The 20856-nt window shown below is 34.6% G+C and overlaps 1 long non-coding RNA gene across 2 annotated transcripts; it reads left to right on the top strand.

Annotated features, from left to right (window-relative positions):
* The first annotated feature begins 16742 nt into the window (after positions 1-16742).
* Positions 16743-19960, top strand: LOC113705301 (uncharacterized). 2 transcript variants are annotated; one of them, XR_003451852.2, is made up of 3 exons: positions 16743-17033; positions 18981-19039; positions 19701-19960. It is a non-coding gene; the product is annotated as an uncharacterized lncRNA (long non-coding RNA). The 2 variants fall into 2 exon arrangements; XR_011820294.1 differs by lacking the exon at positions 18981-19039.
* Positions 19961-20856: the final 896 nt, after the last annotated feature.

A 20856-nucleotide genomic window follows, 5' to 3' on the forward strand; every position in this document is an offset into this window, starting at 1 on the left:
AGTAAATAATTAGGTAAACGGTGCGATTTATCATTTTAGTAGGTCATCCATTGGCCGTTTCCCACTTTTACCACTTAAGAGTCGAGAAAATTCACTCCAATCGACTTATGCAGCCATAGTATAATTAATCATTGAAACACTTCACGTAAATATGTATTTCAAGTATTTCATATCGAATAATTCAATTACATTTTACTTAAATGAGAACGAGTGCTATAAGGTACACACTCGACTCAAAATGGTGGAAAAGTCCATAGAAACAATTATCGGTTGCATTTAACAATTAAACACATAATGACCATGGAGTAAACATGTCATAAAACTATTCGAATCACGTATTCCTATATGGAACACTCACCAACTAAAATAAGTGAGTAAAGAAAGTCGTCAATGATCCACTTCGGGATTCTCTTCGAGACCTTCTTGATCGCCTGAAGAAAAGTGACCAATAATCACCCTCACAATTTCACCAATTCCTTATCAAACAAGAAAGAATGTATACTTACTTTAGAATTCAAGCCAATGTCTTCATAAGGGTTTTATTTTATCGAAAGTTAAGATTCAAAAGTGTGGATTTTAAAGTTATTGAGAAAACTCATATCCTCTACGAAATCGGGTTCAAAATAATAGATTAATATCAAGATAAGAAGTCAGGTTTCCAAAATTTCATTTTCTAAGAAATCGGCAAATTTCGGCTTTGTGCGTCAAAGTTAGAAAAATCATATCTTGCACTCAATAGGTCGGAAAATGGAAAATCTTATACCATTGGAGTCTTGTTTCAAAATACTAAAAGTTCCTGGAAGATACTTTTCTAAGATTCAAATCGGACAACAATCATTTTTCAGCTCAAAGAGGCTGATCAGAACAGGCAAGACAGTTTTAGTCGTGTTTTTTTGGCAAATTTCGAAAATTCGGTAAAATTCACAAGAAGTGAACTGGCCTCTGAAATTTGTACCTCAATTAGAATTCCTATCAAGGTTTAAAACACAACAAATGGAACTGAAATCAGAGTTTTGAGTGTCAAAATATAGCAGCTCAAAGTTGGTCGCAATTTATAAACTGTTCTGTCATTTTCCAGGTTTGAAAGGCTATCTTTGAAGTATCATTTGGCCATCGATTTGGCATTGGAAATACACCAAACTTGATACACTAAGTATTTCATGTGTGAACAACATTTCTACCAAGTTTCATGCAAAAACTCCCACGAAAAGGCTGTCATTAAAACAACTAAAGTTCAAGAAATGTTCCAAGGCTAATCTGCCTTCTCACGTTTCCTTCCTTTTTTAAAACTTTAGTCCACACCATCAACCTCAATTAATTCAAATGGTGTAACTAAGATTCCATGAACATCCAATAAGCAATTTAGAGATAATTGACATCAAGGTTTTTGAAATATAACTTCCCAAATCAGATTTGACCATTCAGCCAAAAGCAAAGAAAAAATTTTCCAGATTTGAAGACAATTTTGGGACATCGTTTGGGTATCAAAATGGTGTTAGAATAACACCAATTTTGGTACACTAAAACTTGCATATATGAACTATATCTCTACCAAATTTCACGTAAAAACTCACTTGGAAAGGTAGTTAACAAGATGACTGAAGCAAATCTGCCAACTCAAGCTTCTCTTTCCTTTTCAAACACTTTGTATCATGAAATTAGTCCAATTTGGTTCATTTGTGAAACCAGTGTTCTTGAAACATTTGATAAGTACTTGAAAAACAATGGACATCAAGAATTTCGAAACAAAACCTTCCTCATCAAGCTAAACATGTCAGCCGGTATGAAGGAATGAATTTTTCCAGATTTCCAGCTTTATCACATTTTCAAAATCAGGCCATAACTCACTCAATTCAAATTGGAATTGAGCATGGTTGGTGGAGTTAGAAAATAAATTCATAAGGGTAAAATTTCTCAGAAGAAATCAGTTTAAAAACTGTCCACAACTAGCTCATATTTGGGCACCAATTCGCTGCTCAAAACAGAGCTCCCAGTGTAGACGCAAAACAGGACAATCATGTTCAAATGATTGGTATGGACTACTCAAGTGGAACCAGGATGTGCATTTTATACCGTTGGAAAGCTGGGAATGTCTAGTTTCCAGTGCGGCAAACAACACTCGATGTTGACATCTGAGTAAAAAGTTACAGAAAAAAAAACACTGCCAGAGCAGTTACGGGAAAATTTCCAGTTTCTGCTGACTTCCGAAAACACATCATTTGGCCAACCAAATCATGAAATGTTTTGATGAAACTTTCTACACCACCCACAGAACATGTATATATCATAAACAAGTCAATAGAACCACAAAATTTTGCTCTAAGGGTCACGGACATTCACAGGGGCAGAAATGAAAAGTTTTCCATCTTCACTCCCTTTGAGCTTTCATCCACAATATCACTTATTTCTACTAAATTAAGCACTAATCCAATATTAATAACATCAAAACTCATCAAATCAGCCCATCAAGCCATAGTGGGAGTTCATAGAGCCCACTCACCAAATTTCTAACAATTTAAAGCTACCCATGAGAATCCAAGAGCTCATGAGTGCAATATAACTTCCACAAACTAAGATTTTGGTAGTTGATCGTTGTTTAGCTCCCTTGATGAACAGAGCAGAAAATTTTGGCCTCTTGAAGCTCAAAAAAAACCGTGAGATGGAGCTCCTTTCCTAGCTTAGCTTGATTACCAAGTGATTTGAGTGCTATGTGTAAATTTTGAGATGATTTGATGAAGGATTGAAGCAAGAAATGAAGAGGAATTTTTGGTAGTTTCTTTGCTCTTGTTGGTCGGCTGTTTGAGGAAGACAGGAAGGGTGAAAATCTGATGTTAAAGCTTCTAAAGTAAGCTTAAAACTTGTGGCCCAAAATTGCTCAAGGATGTCCACTAAAATAATGCGCGTGCGCGCGTAATTCATGCCCGATTCCTCTCGAGTTTGTTTCACTTGTGCACTAAACCTCTAATATACTTTCATTTATATTATTATTAGTCACTCTTAATAGTTCCAAAATAAAGGTCTTAAGCCTCTCAATTAATCGCGTGCGTAAAAACGTGTACTCCCGATTTTTTCACAATAAAGCGGAATTTTCAAGAATTTCTTATAATGATAGTATCACTAACTAATAATTGAGCATTTAAACTTAAAAATACCTATTGCAAGACTAATTTACAAGTCTCCAATTTTTCAAACTTATTGTATTCTCGAATCGATTATTGTCTCCAAATGCGCATCCACTATTCACTCTAAATGAGCTTTCAAAAATAAATTTTCGAATCAAGGCACTTTTAAAATACTTGTATGTCATAGTCCAATGTAATGAGTATAAAGTGATTGGAATAAAATATTCCGAAAAAATGGGTGAGTAAATAATTAATTATGCTAGTAAAATAAAATAAAATATGAAAATTTAGGGTCCTCACAGAGGATTCCTTTAAGAGGGGTGTATTGTCATGACCCCAAATGTATTAGATAATCCATATTCTTAGTTGTTAATAGTGTAGTATAGTAGAGGGCCTTGGATTGATTAGTAGGGATAAGCATGTATATATCGTTGTAAATGGTTGGAAGCCCATAGGCAATATGAGAATTTTCAAGTCAACACTCTCTCATTTCCAATTCATCTGTTTCTCTCTCTTCACCCCCTTTCCCTTAGTTCTTCCTTTCCTTCTTCCTCTTCTTGAACTAGTCTTTCTAATATCTTCTTCTTGAGGTTGGGTTCTGACACAACTCCTTATTCACTAGAATCTAATGGGGTAGTTGAAAGGAAAAATAGAATATTAAAAGAAATGACGAACTCCATGTTAGTAAGTTCCAATACATCTGATAATTTGTAGGAAGAAGCTATAGTATCTACATGTTACTTACAAAATAGGATTCCACATAAAAAGATTGGCAAAATATCTTATGAATTATGGAAAATTATAAACTAAATTTAAAATAAAAGTATGGTGGTGTCTTGCTAAAGTGTTATTACCTAAACCTAAAAAAAGAAAATTAGATTCTAAAACTTCTGATATATATTTATTGAATTTACTGAATATAGTGTTGCATATAGGTTTCTTGTTTTAAGAAGTTATATGCTTGATTGTTACACAATTATTGAAACAAAGAGTGCTTAGTTCTTTGAATATATTTTTCCACTGTTTAATAAATTTCTCATGCATCTATTGAAATAAATAGAGAAATAACCTCTAATGAGGAATTGAGACGAAGTAAAAGACCGAGAAAAGAATTTTCTTATGGAAATGATTTTCAAACTGTTCTTATTGATAATGATCATTTAACTAATTTTGATGCTATTTCTTCTTCAGAATGCAAGTTTTAGAAAGAAGCATTTAAATTTGAAACCGATTCTATTATAAAAAATAAAACCTGGACTTTAGTAGACTTACACCTCGGTGCAAAACTTATTAGTTGCAAATAGATTTTTAAAAGAAAGTATAATTTTGATGGCTCTATAGTAAAATACAAAGATTGTTTAGTAGGAAAAGAATTTTCTCAAAAATGAAATATAGACTATTTTGACCCATTTGTACTAGTAACAAGAATTTCCTCCATTTGTATTTTAGTTGCTTCGGTTTTAATTCATAAACTTTTTGTTCATTAGATGAATGTTAAAATACCCTTTTTAAATGGTGGTTTAGAAGAAGAAATTTATATTACCCAACGTGAGGGTTACGTTGTATCTAGACAAGAAAATAAGGTTCGTAAATTAGTTAAATCTCTTGATGGTCTAAAAAAAGCTTCTAAACAGTGTGGTATGAGAAATTTGATCAAATTTTGATAAGATAAGGATTTTCATTTGTAGAAGTGGGTAAATATGTATATACCAATATTGTAAATGATCAATTTATGATAATTAGGTTATATGTGGATGACATGCTTATATTTGGTACAAATAAAAACATTGTTAATAGTATTAAATATTTTTTGTCTTCTTATTTTAATATGAAAGATCTAGGTGAAATAAAAATGATATTTGGTGTTTAAAATCATAAGGAGAGGTGATGGTATAATATTGTCACAAAAACTTTACCCAAAGTGACTTCTTAGGAAGTTTGAAAATTTTGATATGACACCTGTGAGCACCTGTTACGATACTAACACTCAATTAAAGAAAAATAATAGTGACTTAGTTGCTCGATCTTAATATACTCAGATTATTGGATGTCTGATTTATTTGATGAATGTCACAATACCTGATATAACTTATGTTGTGTGTAGATCGAGTAGATATACTCACAGTCCTAGTAGTGAGCATTGGTTTGCATTAGTTAGACTAACGAAATATTTGAAAGCTGCCACAAATTATGGTATCTTGTATTGTGCATTTCCCACTGTATTAGAGGGTACAATGATGCTAATTGGATCTCTGATTCAAATGAAACAAAATTCACTAATGGTTATGTATTCTGGTGCAATAGTATGGAAATCAGCTAGGTAGACAATAATTGCTAAATCAACTATGGAATCAGAGTTTATAACTCTGAAGCTGGTTGGTTCTAAGGCCAATTAGTTGAGAAATTTGTTAGTCGTTATTCCTTCAGCTAAAGATATGTTGCCACAAGTGCCCATACATTGTGATTGTCAAGCGGCAATTGCTATTGCTAAAAACAAGTCCTATTATTATAAAAGTCGATACATGAAATTGAGACATGATGTTGTAAATCAGCTGCATAGAGATGGAATAATTTCCATTGATTTTGTGAAATCAGAATTGAACTTGGCCGATCCTCTGACTAAGCTTGTAGGAAGAAAATTAATTCTTCAAACTACAAGGAAAATAGGACCTAAACCAACAAGCTAGCAATAAAAATGGTAACCCAACCTATGTGATTGGAGATCCCATGAAGTATGTTCATATGGGTAATAACAAGTCAATATTGACTATAAAGCACTTCAAATTTAAGTCCCTTCTGAAAGTGAGTGCTTTGACTGCTAGTAGCTATGAGGTTGAGTTTAAAACTTTTAATGAATTCGCATTCCTTTAGGATGGTGTATTCAAGTAGTGTACATTTGATGAATTCACTTATATGAAAGTAGAGTGAAGACGCTCCTATAAGATTTTTTTTTTGCCGAATCTTTAGAACTTTCATAAATAACCCGGTAGGCAACCACTTAAATGCACAAAACTGCATTGAACAGCAAATTGTGGATTACAACATGATTGATAATTTCATCACTTATATGAAAGTAGAGTGAAGACGCTCCTATAAGATTTTTTTTTGCCGAATCTTTAGAACTTTCATGAATAACCAGGTAGGCAACCACTTAAATGTACAAAACTGCATTGAACAGCAAATTGTGGGTTACAACATGATTGATAAAAATCTCTATCATACATCAAGAGTTATTGGTTCATAAAAATTCATATTTCACCAATTACTCTTTAAGTCATGTTTCGTCAATCTAAATTTGGTTCATATTCTAAAAGACACCAAACTAATTACATTACACCTAAACAAATCTAACAGATTATTTTTATTTACTCTTTTGTTCAAAATCGTTTGAAATAGGAAGGAGATTATTGTAAATAATTGTGTATTTTACAAGATTTTGTTCCACATTGGAAAAGCAAAGGGACGTCCAATCATTTTATAATGTTTACCTTCTTATTGGGCTTGAGTTAAGCTCAAAACTAGTGTGGACTAGCATGCATGAGAGGAAAATTGAGTTGGGTTAGTCTAGTGCAAACTGATGGATTTGCCTCCCCGGCATGGGTTAAGTATGGCCCAATTAAGTTTTACTTCTATTCTCTTTTGCAAGAGTTTTCCTAACTTGAAATAAAGTTTTATTTTACTTAACGGTGAAATTAAGATTTTATCTTAATTTTATGGATAGAGTTTTGACTCTTTCCACAATGTTAATTTCCTGCACAAGTTTTTGTTTTTGGTTTTTTCTACTTAACAGTACATCTAGTCAAACCTAACCTATTCCTACTCCTACTGGGGGGAGAGCCTACTCTAGGAGATGGCCCAATTGAGTCGAGAGAACTTAAATCACCATCAGACTAGACCGGTGTACCACATATCTGTATGGATTTAGAATAATCCTTACATAGAGGCATATTGATGGGAGGTAAGGTTTAAACCATTAACCTTTCACTCCACAAGTAATGTGGTGGCCAACTCCTATAGAGGAAGTTGGTTCCTCCACATGCTTTTGTTGGATAAACTTTTTATTTTCTACATGTTTTTCTTTGAACAGATAAGATTTCAACCAAATGCTACAAAAAATCTGCTTCCAATGTTTCTCAAGTAATGTTCTTTAATTTCATCTTGGGAAAATTTCAGATACCTCCCTTGAGCTTTTTGACAATTTCACTAATCTCTCTTGAAGCTTGCAAAATTATACAAACCTTCTCTGAGGTTAAAGTTTTGATAACAAAATGAGTCCAATTAGAAAAAGTAACATTAAAAAAGTATTTTAAGAAAAGAAATGAAACTTTTATTTCATAAATACCCCTAATGCATGTATATAAGTTGCATTAATAAAAGAATAAAAATAATTAAAAATTAGAAATAATTAATCCACACATTTCACCGTTCAAACAATTATTTCCATTAATTAGTTACTAATAGTTAATTAATGCTCCAATTACTTAATCGTTAGATATTAGTAAAGGAGAAATGAGGGAAAAGAAAGGCAAAATTTGAAAATTTATCTTTTCAAAATCACAAGAATTATTGCAAACATCATGTTAAAAGAGATTATTAGTTTGTTTTGCTGAATCTTGTGATCATTAATTCATTATTGTAGTTTTATTGCTTATTTTTGTTGTCTAATTTGTTGAATGTGAACTTTTTGAATGGTGAAATATGTGTATTAGTTGTTTCTAACTTTTAATTATTTTCATTCTTTTACTAATCAACTTATATACACGCACAAGGGTTATTTATGGAATAAAAGTTTCATTTCTTTCATTAAAATACTTTTTTAATGTTACTTTTTCTAATTGAACTAATTTTGTTATCAAAACCATAACTTCAAGGGAGGTTTGTGTAATTTTGTAAACTTTAAGGGAAGCTAGTGATATTATTAGAAACCTTAGGGGAGGTTTCTATAATTATCCCTTTTATCTTTTCTCTAACGTTGCTTTTCCAGCCTATAAATACCAAGCTCCCAATGTAGAAACCACATACAACACAAGCTCTAGTTGAACTTTCCCGGTAGCTCATTATTTTTCCCTCCTCTTTATTCTTTCTACTCCTTCACTACTAGTTTATTCCATATTTGCTGTTCGTGTTCCTTCTTATTTACAAGAAGAAGACTTGTTTTATCTTGAGAAAACATGTCAATTTTTTAAAATAGCTTCATAAAACAGTGTTATTTTGTACGACTCAGACTTGTTCAAATTACGTCTTTAATTTTGTTAGTGTTGTTCCTATTATTTTTCAACAATCCTAACTAATAATCCTTAAAAACTTCTTGGGCAGGTTTATTAACGATTTTGTGTCAGGGGGGCGATGTTCCAAGTCAATGTTCCTCTTAAGATAGCTACGATGCCCATATTTGTACAGCAAACTGAAATAGAAAGAAGTCGCAAGCCAATTCTTCTTTAGTATCTATTTGGTGTGTATTTTGCATATATTTATGCTTTAACTATGTTTCTTTGGTGTGTTTTTATGTTAGTTTGTGTGAAATCAAACTACTTTTGGTCGTCTTTGTGATTTAATTGTTTAAGGGAAGAAAAGTAGAAAGTCGTTTGAATTGATATTTCAAGATATGCATTGTTTGGTCCTTGAGATGTGACACTAGTTAGGAGATGATCTTTGACACAAAGGGCCTGGAAAAGACGAAAGGATGCTAAGGAAGGGAAGAAAACGAACGCCCGTTGAAGCAAAACTGCCCAAACATGCTTGTCAAGTCAGTTGTGGATTGTCCATGAACATAAAGAGGACTGGATGCTAGATCCAGGACCAGATCTACCTTGAAAAATAGAATAGAACATAGTTTTGAATATCCGACCCCTGTTCAACTTGGATCCAGGGTTGGATATGCAACTGGATTCTAGGGCAGTTTTTAAGGCGGCTAGAATTTTTTTTAAGTTTTCTTACACATTTTCTTTACTTTTATAAGACACTTCTACCTCTCTATAAATACTACATGCAGGGGAGCTAGAGGGAGAGTTAGGCACCATGTAGTCTCAAGAAACAAACTAAATTTCTTAGTTTTTTTGTTTTCTTCTAATTAGGGCCTTTGTATGTTACTATGCTATGGATGGAAATTAGATATGGAACAAAAAGGGATTGTTGGCTTATTTGTGATAAGAATTTCTTTTTGTTTAAGTCATTATTTCTTGTAATCTAACTCTAGTGTGTAGGTGTAGTACAAAGTTGTTATTTTCTTCAATTTTCCTTATGTTTTAGGTTAGGATGAATATCTTTTTTGTTAAATAAAATGAACTAGGTTACTGATGCTATACTTTGCCCAAGCTATTTCGTGCTTTTGTAATTCATGTTTACAATTATCCACCATTAGTTGTGAACTATTTAATATGTTGAATTATGAATGAGTTGAAATTTAATATTAGTTGGTAAAATTATGTAACCGAGGTTGTAGACTCACAAAAGTAGAAGTATACTTTTGTGACTTTAACCAAATAATTTCACAAACCTTAATGAATTCATATATAATTTTATACCATAAAAGTATGTATGGATTATTTATAGGTGACGGGCTTTTACTACAAGTGCAAGTTTAATTCCAATTTTATACCCGTTGTCTGCAAGTATACAGGTCAATCAAGTAGTATAGGGCATGTATCGGGTCGATCCCACAAGGAGCAAGTTAAACAATTATTAGGTCCTTATTTACTCTATTATTTAAACTAACAATAAATTGGAGTAGAAATATTATAAATGCTACTTCCTATAATCTAATTAGATCAATGCAAGTTACAAATGGAGAAAGTTCGCTAAAGACTTGAATCTAGGGATGTAGATTCCACTTATGCCACAAAAGATTCAAATGAATGAATTTAACACTTGTTACTACTCTTGTTTAACTAGGGATTCATTTCCAAAATTGCCAAAATCTCATTCTCATGATAATAATGGTCTAGAACAACCTAGTTTTCCCTAATCTATTGGTGAATAACTAACTCTGTTCTTACTTCATTCATGAAATGTAAATTTAATCCACTTGAATGTATTTCTATTCTCATGAACCTACAACTCAAGCTCTACTCATGTTATTCCATTATTATTACCAATTCTGTGACGACCCCACTTCTCCCAAGGGCGAACCCGAGGGTATCAGCGGGCCGCCTGCCTAACTCGCGCTAGGACTCGTAAACGCAAAACAATAAAAGCTAGATAAACCAAAAGAGAACTATTTACAACATATACAATCCCAAAAGTGTTCTAATTACATCCTCCAAAATAGATGTTCAGATTACTACATCACCATATGCTAATCACCATATATATAAAGTAAACCCGATAAAAGGAGTTCTTATACAGGCCACCAAAACAAGAAGAAAAGTCTTAAACGTCTAACTAAAACATGCACACCTAACTATACTAGTGAATGTGCCAAGGAGTTCCCCGCATCGTCCCCTGCTAAGGAAAACAAAGGAAACGGAGTAAGCTATATGCTTAGCAAGTAAACAGGGGTAAAAGCATAAATTGCACATAAATACGAACAATTATGCCACAAAATGTTAAAACAAAAGTACAAAATAACAACACAAGTGAAGGATACAGGTTGGCTCCAAAGCCAAATCGTATGCCACGTGTGACCTCCTGTCGACCCTCCGTCGACCACAAATAATGGTCCGTAGAACTCCACTTGTACTCTCACCGTACACCTTATCACCCTCACTGGCCAGTCACCTCACAAAATGGCTCGAGCAAACGAAATTGAACTTGGTTCACAAGCTCGGTTCACAAACTTGGTTCACATGCTCGGTGAACCGGATTCACAAACTTGGTGACCTCAAATTAGGTTGGGCTGACTTCGACCAAACCCTGACCGGCTCGAATAGTCCATCTAGGTCTTGAGATCGACAAACTCACAAACGTCACAAAATCACCCAAAAGTCACCCCGAGCTACAAGCTCGAGGGTTTTAGTTCCAAAATAGTTCATATACATATGCCATGTACAAATACGTGTGCAGATTAGGGTTTAGGTCGAATGTGATAAAGTACACCCTCGCCTAGGTACCCTTTTCATACATATCAAAACACATAAGCAACTAACGCATAAGAATGGCCTGAATACTTACTTCAAAACAAAGATATCAAAAGGTGTTCAATTTATGTCACGTAGAGTAGCTAGTAGTAGGCCCCACTGGCTCCGCCTATCTCACCACCGTTTGAAATAAAAGATTGCATCACATAATATCACAAACGGCTACTAACATGCCTAAAACAAGCAAAACGGCAAAATTGACACATGCAAGTGCGGAAACGGCAAACGAAAACGTAAACGGCCGGCAACGGAAACGGCAGATTTGGCACCTAAAACCGTTTTGATCAAATTTCAGGCTACGGTTATCGGATCAAAGTGAATGAGGTACTGTTGAGAAGCTAAGAAGAAGGGCTACAACTTTCGTAAAGGCACCTCAAGCCAGATCTCAATGGAACTAGGACAAAAATGTGCAAAACAGTTCCAGCCATTTCATTTCGGGTTACCAAACAGGCCCTGTTTGAAAGACCATAACTCATGACTCAGAAATCAGAATCAAGAAATTCCAGTGGCTTTAGAAAGATTATTTATAAAGCTATAACTTCTGTGTTTTGACCAAAAGCTGAATCAGTATGGAGCATAGGGAAAAAGGGGTTCAAAGTTCCTGTCAAAACTGTCCAAATTCGAAGAAAGTTCTGACAACCGATATTGTTTTAGTCATAACTGAAGCTACGGAACTCAGATTTGGATGTACTTTATACTGTTTTGAAGCTAAGAACAAGATCTACATTTCTTATGAAGGTATCAACACCCAGTTCGCACGTTATCGAAGTGAAATAAACACAGTCAGAGGCAAAATCCAGAAACGTAGCAAAATCCTGGGTTTAGAACAGAAGTGAAAGTTTTAGCCATAACTCAGGATCTACTGATCGGATTGGGCTGAAATTTTGCAGGCACAACAAGGACTTAGTGGGCTACAACTTTCATGTTTTGGGTAAACCCTGAATCAGTACGTAACATCAAGAAAAATGGAGCCAAAGTTCAGATGCTGAACTGCCCTGGTTTCCAGTTTGCCGGTTTTTTTTGCGCGCCGTAACCGCACGGTCCGTTCTATGGTTCTTATGCAAGCTTTCTAACCCAATTCCTACCAAATAAGCACACATATACTAACTTCTACATGGCCTACTAATGGGCCAAAACTTTCCGTCTAAGACCACAAAAATTACCAAACACTAACCAAAATCCCTATCCTCACTTCATTGGCACCATTGAACTTATTCCAACAATCTACTAACCAAACCCTAACCAACTAAACTCTAGCCAAGCTAAACTAACCTAATGGAGTCTAGGGTTTCATGGACAAAATCTGATTTTACTAACAATTAACCACACAAGTGAAATTAACACATCATAGGCTCCATATACAAGCCAAACAATCATCCAAATCAACTTGAATAACTATGAAGCAAGAAACCCTAATTCTTTCATAAGCTTAACCGAAATTTGGGCAGCAATAACCCACTAAAATAAACCATCAATCAACACCATAAACACCTCATGAATCATACAAGTTCATAATCATAACAAAACTTCACTTTCATGGCTTCAAAATTAATTCCCCAACTTTAACTTCCAAGAGAGAGATAATTTTACCTTCAAATAGGCTTTGTAGTTGACCAAACCTCAACAATCAAGTACCCAAGTTGATCCCTTACTCTCCAAAAGCAAGATGGAAGGCTAGAAGATGAAGAGCTTGAAGGAAATTTCCTCTCCTTTCTCAAGCTAACTCTCGGCCCTTCTCTCTCTCTCTCTCTCCTTGGCTTGTTTTGTTTTTTTGTCTTGTGATTATCTTACAAATCCTAAGGTGTAATATAAGTCAAGGCTTATGGAAGATATTTTTCTAACAACCAATCACATAAAAGCTCCAAGTTTACTCTTTAGCCCTCACACCTTCAACTTTGCATTTGATCAACTCTTGCCCTCAAACATTTGAAAAGCTTTTAAATCCATAGGTTACCAACTTAATCTAATCTAAAACACTTGACCACACTTAATTACTTCACTAATCACCCTCCTATATTAATCACCTATACTTAAACATACTTTATCCCACATAAAAGCAATTAAACAATAACCTTTTTGTCAAGGGCAAAATTAGGGTTTAAACCCAACTTAAAACTTCTAATAAATCATAACACTAGAGGTTTTACTCATTTAGGGTTTCTAACCTTCTTAAACTTATTTAACCTATATAAAATGGATCAAATCCTATACTTACCTATACTAAAACACACACTAGCATAACTAGCTTTAATTACAACTTGAACTTGTGTTTAATACAAAACTAGGGTTTCAATCCTAACCCAAATTAGGGTTTTCTCCTCAGCCCTAAAACCCCAATTTTACCGCACCAATAATGAATATTACCTAATATCAAACTTAAGAACTGACTGGGGTCTCACAAATTCTCATTGAGTAATAACAACTATAAACCTGCTATTGGTGATCAAACAACAGCAAGTAATTAAACATGCACAAGTAGACAAGTTAATACAAGATATAACAAGTGAAAATAATATTCAATTCATATCATTTGGCCATAAGTTTCATCTACTCCCAAGATATAGGAATTTAGCTACTCATGAATGATATCACAATCAAACTCATAACTTCATTAATGGAAAACATCATAAGTTACAAGTACAAGAAGGATAAAGGAAAGCTTAGCCAAGTTAATGGTGTAGCCCTCAAAATTCTGCTATGTCTTGCACTAGATGATTACAAGATGAAGTCTCCAAGTGCTCCTTCAAGAACTTCTAACTAGAGAGAAAATGTTACAAGAAAGAATGCTAGCTATGTATGGTCTCTGTATGATCTCTGACCTTCCCTTTGTTGTCTGCATAAAAGGATGGTAGAAAGTGCCTTTTTTCTCCCCTCATGATTCCAACCTCTCAGATTTGTTAAGAAAGTCTGTGACAGCCCCACCAATCCCCTAAGGCGAACCAAAGGGTTCGGCGGACCGCCTGTCCAACTCTCGCCGGGACTCAGTCGTTTACTACAGTTCTCAATTAAATTACAATAAAAATCTCAAATTTTACATTCAATTCTCCAGGAATTACATATCATAAGCGAAGCAGAACTAATTCCCAAGAGTGGAATGTACACATATATCCGATCCAAATCCAAACACCCATACAAGCCCAAAATTTACACAAGTTAAATCTAAAACCAAAGTGTACAAGAGAAATCCATCCATTCCAATTCAAACAGTCACCCTAGCCCAACTATTACACAAAAATGAATCCAAATCTAAACTATACAAGATACATGCCATCCAGTCACACAAATAACGTAATACAAGCGCTTCCTTTGCCTCGATCCATGTAGGGAGAAGAAAACATTTGGGATGAGCTAGAAGCTCAGCGAGTGAACAGTAAAATCAGAAATCCAATGAGTTTCACAATAGTGCATGTAAATGATGTCATGAATCAGTGATCCAATGTATGTATTTTGCTCTCATGAGCCAGTGAAATCCTTGTACTTAAATATCCAATGCTCCCTTGGATCAAGTAACAGATAAACAGAAATAAGGAGCCATCGTGCTCCAAAGAATGCATAAACAGCAGTGGAGACGTTGGTTCTAAGCACAAGTTTTCCCCAAGAATTCATCGGAGCTAAAATGTCATGGCACACACACAAACACAATGATATGCAATCGTGTAACCAATGCAAGAATTATTCAAAAGTAACTTTCAGGAAATAGTTGAGGGATTACTCACCAACCACGGCTTAGGAACCATCCACCATATCTCATTGCCTTGCTCAAATCCAAGCCCTAGATTACAAATATCAGGTCAAGCAAAGGAATTTTAACATTATCAAGCTTCTATCACCTTTTGGCATTTTAATCACAATTGAAGCTACACTTATTCGGTTGAAACAAATCTTATGGCGTTACGAAGCTAAGACATATACCAACATTTCTTATGAAGACCTTCAAGGCCAAATCATACATTTTCAGGGTCAAATATCAAAATCTCAGAGAGGACAGAAACTGTCCGCAAAACACGGTCTATGAACAGTCAAGGGTATTTCAGTCTATTGACAAGCTACAGTACTCCGATCAATCTGAAATTTTGCGGGTAACTAGCTAACTCATATATCTACAAGTTTCATGTTTTGAGCAAGGGCCGATTCAGTCTCTCTCAAGGTCAAACATACAGTGCAAAAACAGGACAGATTACTACCACAATTGGAAACCCTAATCTGGAATTCATGTACTCTAGCTGAAATTCCTTTAGGTAATCCAAACTAGCATACCAAAGCTTCATTTATCACAATATCAATCTATCATGCTATGAACAACCACTACTTATCACATGAGGGCAAAAATAATACCATAAAAACTGAAATTTACACTTCTAAACTAATCTTTGCATTTAACCATCACTAATTACAATCAAGGCTAGTAATTCCACCGTAACACTAGAATAGCTTCTACTAATCATATACATGGCAAATCAAAGATGAAATCACTTAGATAAAGTCTGGAAATATCACTAACATGGAACTTCATCATCCCAACTTCCAAATCACAAGAATTCCATAAAATTAGTCAATATCAACTCAAATTCAAAGCAATCAAATGCTCTCAAAGATTGGACAACACTTCCCCTTAATTTTCTTCATTTCCATCCTACAATAACAACATCAAATTGCATCTTACCAATCACAATTGCACATACAGTTCGTATACAATAAAACACATCCAACTAAGGCCACAATACCCTTCCACTTGAGCCAATTAATAGCTCCAATACTAATCACAATAAACCCCAATTCAAAACCCTAGAACTGAAATTTTCCGCATAAATCTGAAATTTTCTGCAAACAACCGCAATTAACGTACAATAGCTCCATTTAACATAATTTAAAGCTATCAATCCAAGGCCAATCATAACCAGCATGTGAAAACAGAAAAATTCCCCAAAAATCGGAAAATTACCATACTACTACTATAACCCAAGAAATCTCTCACAAAACCACGCATTTAACTACTACGAAGCACTAATATACCATTATTAAAACAAAAAGGGAACTTTCTTAGCAACTCACCTTATAACTCAAGAAAGATAGCACCTTATGTGAGAACTCGAGAAAATCAGGTGTGTGCTTTGCATTTATTTTATTTTATTTACCTTGATATTGGAAATATTACATATAATGAATAAGTGGTTAAATTAAATGTCTAATTGCATTTCTATCAAATCGAGAATTAGAAATATCCTAGATTGGTGTAGAAAAATTTTATGAATCAAATGAACATGTGGTATGTATATTGTAAATTTGCATATATTACTAGACACGTAGCATATATTATACAGTTGAATAAATTATATGTCTAGTTGATTTTCCTTTAAAACCGAATGTATGAAAATCTCCTAGATTAATGTACGAGAATTTTGTAAGGGTATATAAATTAGAACAAATGAAGTTTGGAGTCAATGCATGAAATAATAAAACTGCAACCCCTTGGTGAGCAAATAAGTTAATACTAATGACCTAAGTAACCCTGAATCTTGGTTAAACTACTATGCAACCTAAGGAAGCCATCTTCTGGAAGACAACCGAGAGGAAACAAAGAGAAAGAAATTGCTAGTTGGGCGGTGACCGAGAGGAAAGAAACACAAGGCAGCTTTCTTTCTTTCTTTCCAAAAATGGAATCGAGGGAGTGGAACTAAGAGTGAGGGAGAGAAAATTTGGTTAGCTTCATCATCTGCTGATCATAATCAAGAAGAGAAAGGCAAGGAAAATAGGAGGGATAGCTGGTGCAGATCTTGAGGAAACAAAGCTGGGAAAATCTGGTCAGTCTGCAATTTTTAACTCTTAAAGGAAAGAGGTAAATTCTCTGTGATCAATACTTATTTATTGAGTATAAATGAATATATATATATATATATATATATACATACAAGCTGCAAGATAAGTTTTAGCAGAGGAAATGAGCTTCGATTGAAGAAAAATTCTGGTTTGAGATTAAAATGATTATTTGACTAAAGTTGTAGCAACCGGGAGTTAATTACATGAATTTCAGCTCATTAGCAGTGTAAAAATGGAAAATATAATATAAGAAAAGCATGTAATATGGTTATCTCAAGTATTATAAGAAGTTTAGTTGAAGAAATTTGGGAAAAGTTGGAAATTGGGAGGACCGATAGAAGATCCTTGCTGGAATTTTTCCAGCGTCATCCGAGTGGGGGGGGAATGGAAAAGTTTCAGCTGTCTTTGGTGAATAATGACTCTAAAATTCTGTGTTAATCTGTAATATGTTGTATAACATCTTCATTTCTTCATGCATGAGAGGTTTGAGCATAAAATGGAGGGATCTGGTAGAAGAAACTCGTCTTTAGGCATTACTTGCTGCTACAAACCAGCTTTATAGCCGAGAGAGGATATAAATCTTGGTTCAGCTTTTCTCTTGAATTTTTGGCTATAAATTTCTATGTTTTGCTTAAGATGGTCTGTAGTTGAATGAGCATCCCCTGCATGTCTAGTTGGAGCATGAAACTGAAAAGAAAATTATGAGAAAACACCACATGTTAAACTGCTATACTGCTGCAAATTGTAATTAGTTGATGACAGATTGTTGTGCGTAGCTTTTGGGTTGAATAATTTGTTGAAACTAGATGCTATTTGCCTTGGTATATGCTGGACTGAATGTACTTTAAATATTTAGAGCTTTAAACAAGTGAAAGAATAGAGTTTTTGTTGAAAGCTTGAAGTAACGTTACTAGTTTTGGTTGCTGACCGAGAAAATGAAACAGATTGTGCTTCTTACCGTCCCTTTTTAGCCTTGAAAATACAATAGCTGGACGTCGATGTCTTCAGAAGAAATGTAGGTCTATGTCTTAGCTTCGAAACGCTATAAAATTTGCCTCAATCCGATAAGCGTAGCTCCGGTTGTGATCAAAACATCAGAGGGTGGCAAAGCTGCCTTTCTTGTTGCTTTCCTTTTGTTCCCGGATGCACTTTGCTTTGATAATGGCCGTGAGGAACCAACTTTGAACTAGCATTTCCTCTAATTTCCAACTTTGTAAGCTTTCATAAATGATAGCTACGGTTACCCTGAGATTTAATGGCTATATACAGCTCCACAAGTAGAGTTAAACTAAAGCAAATGAGGGGAAAACTCATGATAATTATGTACCTAAATTGGCTTCTAATTACTTAATATTGTCTTCACAAATATTTTAAAGGCTGTAAAATTTGAGGGACTGGTGTAGTGGAATAAAATTAACTTACAAATAACCTAGAGTTTAATTAATTAAAAAGGGGACCAATGAAGTACTTCTAAACCGTAATCTTAGAATCTTGAGTGGAAAATGATTTAATCCTAAAATAAATATCTTATAAATTATTAACTTGGGAAAACATGTATAATTCTTGATTAAAACAATAAATTCAATGAGTTTCAAAATAAAATGATAAATGAATATTGAATATATTATATTTGTACTTTAAGGTCAAACTAGAATCTGTTTTAGCCTAGACGGAAGAAATGAAACGTTTGCTTGTCTTAATCCTTGCACATTAGATTGGAAATGAGTTAATCTTAGCTCAAGTGTTTTATATGATATTAAAACTTGGTGTATATGTACATTAACCTTGTTTTAAAGCTACCAAACTTAATAATCTTGAAGACAAACGTAAGGAAGGTTGCTAGATTTTGGTGATTCGTTTTATAAGTTTAGGAACTTGGGTTTTAGTTACTTAAACCTTAAATTATGTAAGATGAGTGGTTGTATATAAAATGAATATTCACTTTAGAATTATTAACTTGTACCAGGAAGTAGCCGTGAACTAGGAAACCAACTCGAGACTCGAGAGCAGTCATTTGAATCTTTGGTGAGTGTTTTCTGAATTTATGTGTTAAACTGCTTATGTGTACCTAAGTGCAATTATATGGCAAAGGTGCTTATTATGAAATATTGTTAAGTGATTCATTGTGAAGTGTTTTCAATTGTCCCTCGCCTTCTAAGTCGAGGGTGTACTTTATCGTACTCGACTTAGTTGAGAATGAAGGTTGATAATTTATCAAGTGATATTGTAAGTGTGCATGACTGTAAGCCATGTGTGTACCTTATCACACTGGCTGAACTGGGCCCCAAAACCCTTTGTTCAACGGACTTTCGAGCTAGCAAAGGGCTTGGTCGGGTAGGACGGTAGCTTTGGGTAAGTGTTTCGGTATACTCGAGTATTACCACGGAGTAGCAAATTACTGATATTGATATGGCCATCCAAGTGAGGGAAGTGTTTATTATTTTGGAGGCTATAAGAAGGAGTTCGGTGGAGTGTGTAGTGCATTGAAGTGGCTCTAATGCGAGCACTGTATCCTTTTAAAAGTGATTGATTGGTGATGTGCTTCCTCAATTGCTTAATGAAAGTGATTGTACAATGAAATGTGCACTACTCGCTTAATGGTACTGATTTAAATGCTTATTGATTATTTCTTGCATGGAAACCTCATGGGCGTAAGCTCACCCTTTTAGCTTTGTTTTCCTTACAGGAGTTGGAGATTGAAAAGTGATTGGATGGAATTGGAAAGTTGTTTTGGGAAATTCCATCACTATGTGTATATATTGGAGTCACGTTTTCTTTTGTATTTTAAGATGATTGAATCTTTTGTTTTGAGTTGATGTAATATTAAGAATGGGTGTTTAGAACGTGTATTTTGTTTCTTTTAGTGGACAAATCTATGTTTTAAGCTGATTGGAGTGATACTTAAGAGTGAATGTTCAGTTGTTCAATGATACTGTTATCTCTGAAGTTAATGTAAGTGAGTGAGTCCTGACGAGAGCCAGGCAGGCGATCCGCTAACTTCTAGGGTAGGCCCTAAGAGAAGGTGGGGTTATCACACCTTAAAGCTTCCCTTTCAAAAATCACTCGGTCAAAAGCTAGCAATCACCTTAGATATGAAGTTAATCGGAGCAATTTACAAAACTAACAGTTAAATCTCATGATTTTGGCAAAGATTGAAACTAGAAAAAAAATGAAGACTTCCTCTCTTGTTTTCTCTCCCAAACAGCCGGCCAAGCAAGGAGCAAAAAGTGAAGATATTTCAGCCAAAAACAAGATAAGAAGGAAGAAAAAGTAGCCAGTCAAAGTTGACTGCCGGAGGTGATGTCACAATCTGGCCGGATTTCCAGCCGGATTCGAGGCAGAGGCGAAATCAAAAAATTTTCCAAACTCCAAGACAATCTGGCTAGGTATCCGGCCAAGAACTGGCCGGATTTCCGGCCGAATTCACCAAGAACACTGTTCACCAGAATTTTTTTCCTTTTCTTCTTCTTCCGGGTGTCACAAACTCCCCTCCTTAAAAGAATGTCATCCTCGACATTTCAACTTGTACTGATCAGATCAAAATAGCCCAAAAAATCTATCACATACTAAGAATCATTCTAATCTCACTTATCACAATCAATTACTAAAAGTACCCCAATTCAGCTTATCAAATAGTCATGATCCCATAGATAGCTAATCAAGTAACTAGATAAAACATGCAAAAGGCTTGAAGTTGGACTTAAAATCCCAGATATTTGGAAGATATTCAGGATATAGCGAGGCCTCAGATCGAAAATTCACCCCTAGTGGTGCTGGACAACACAACAAGTTAGCACACGGCTATACTTCACCAGAAATTCTCAGTTCAAGAAGTTGGCCCT

This window comes from Coffea arabica, chromosome 8c (genome assembly GCF_036785885.1).
Source record: "Coffea arabica cultivar ET-39 chromosome 8c, Coffea Arabica ET-39 HiFi, whole genome shotgun sequence".
In the NCBI taxonomy this organism is placed as follows: domain Eukaryota; kingdom Viridiplantae; phylum Streptophyta; class Magnoliopsida; order Gentianales; family Rubiaceae; genus Coffea; species Coffea arabica.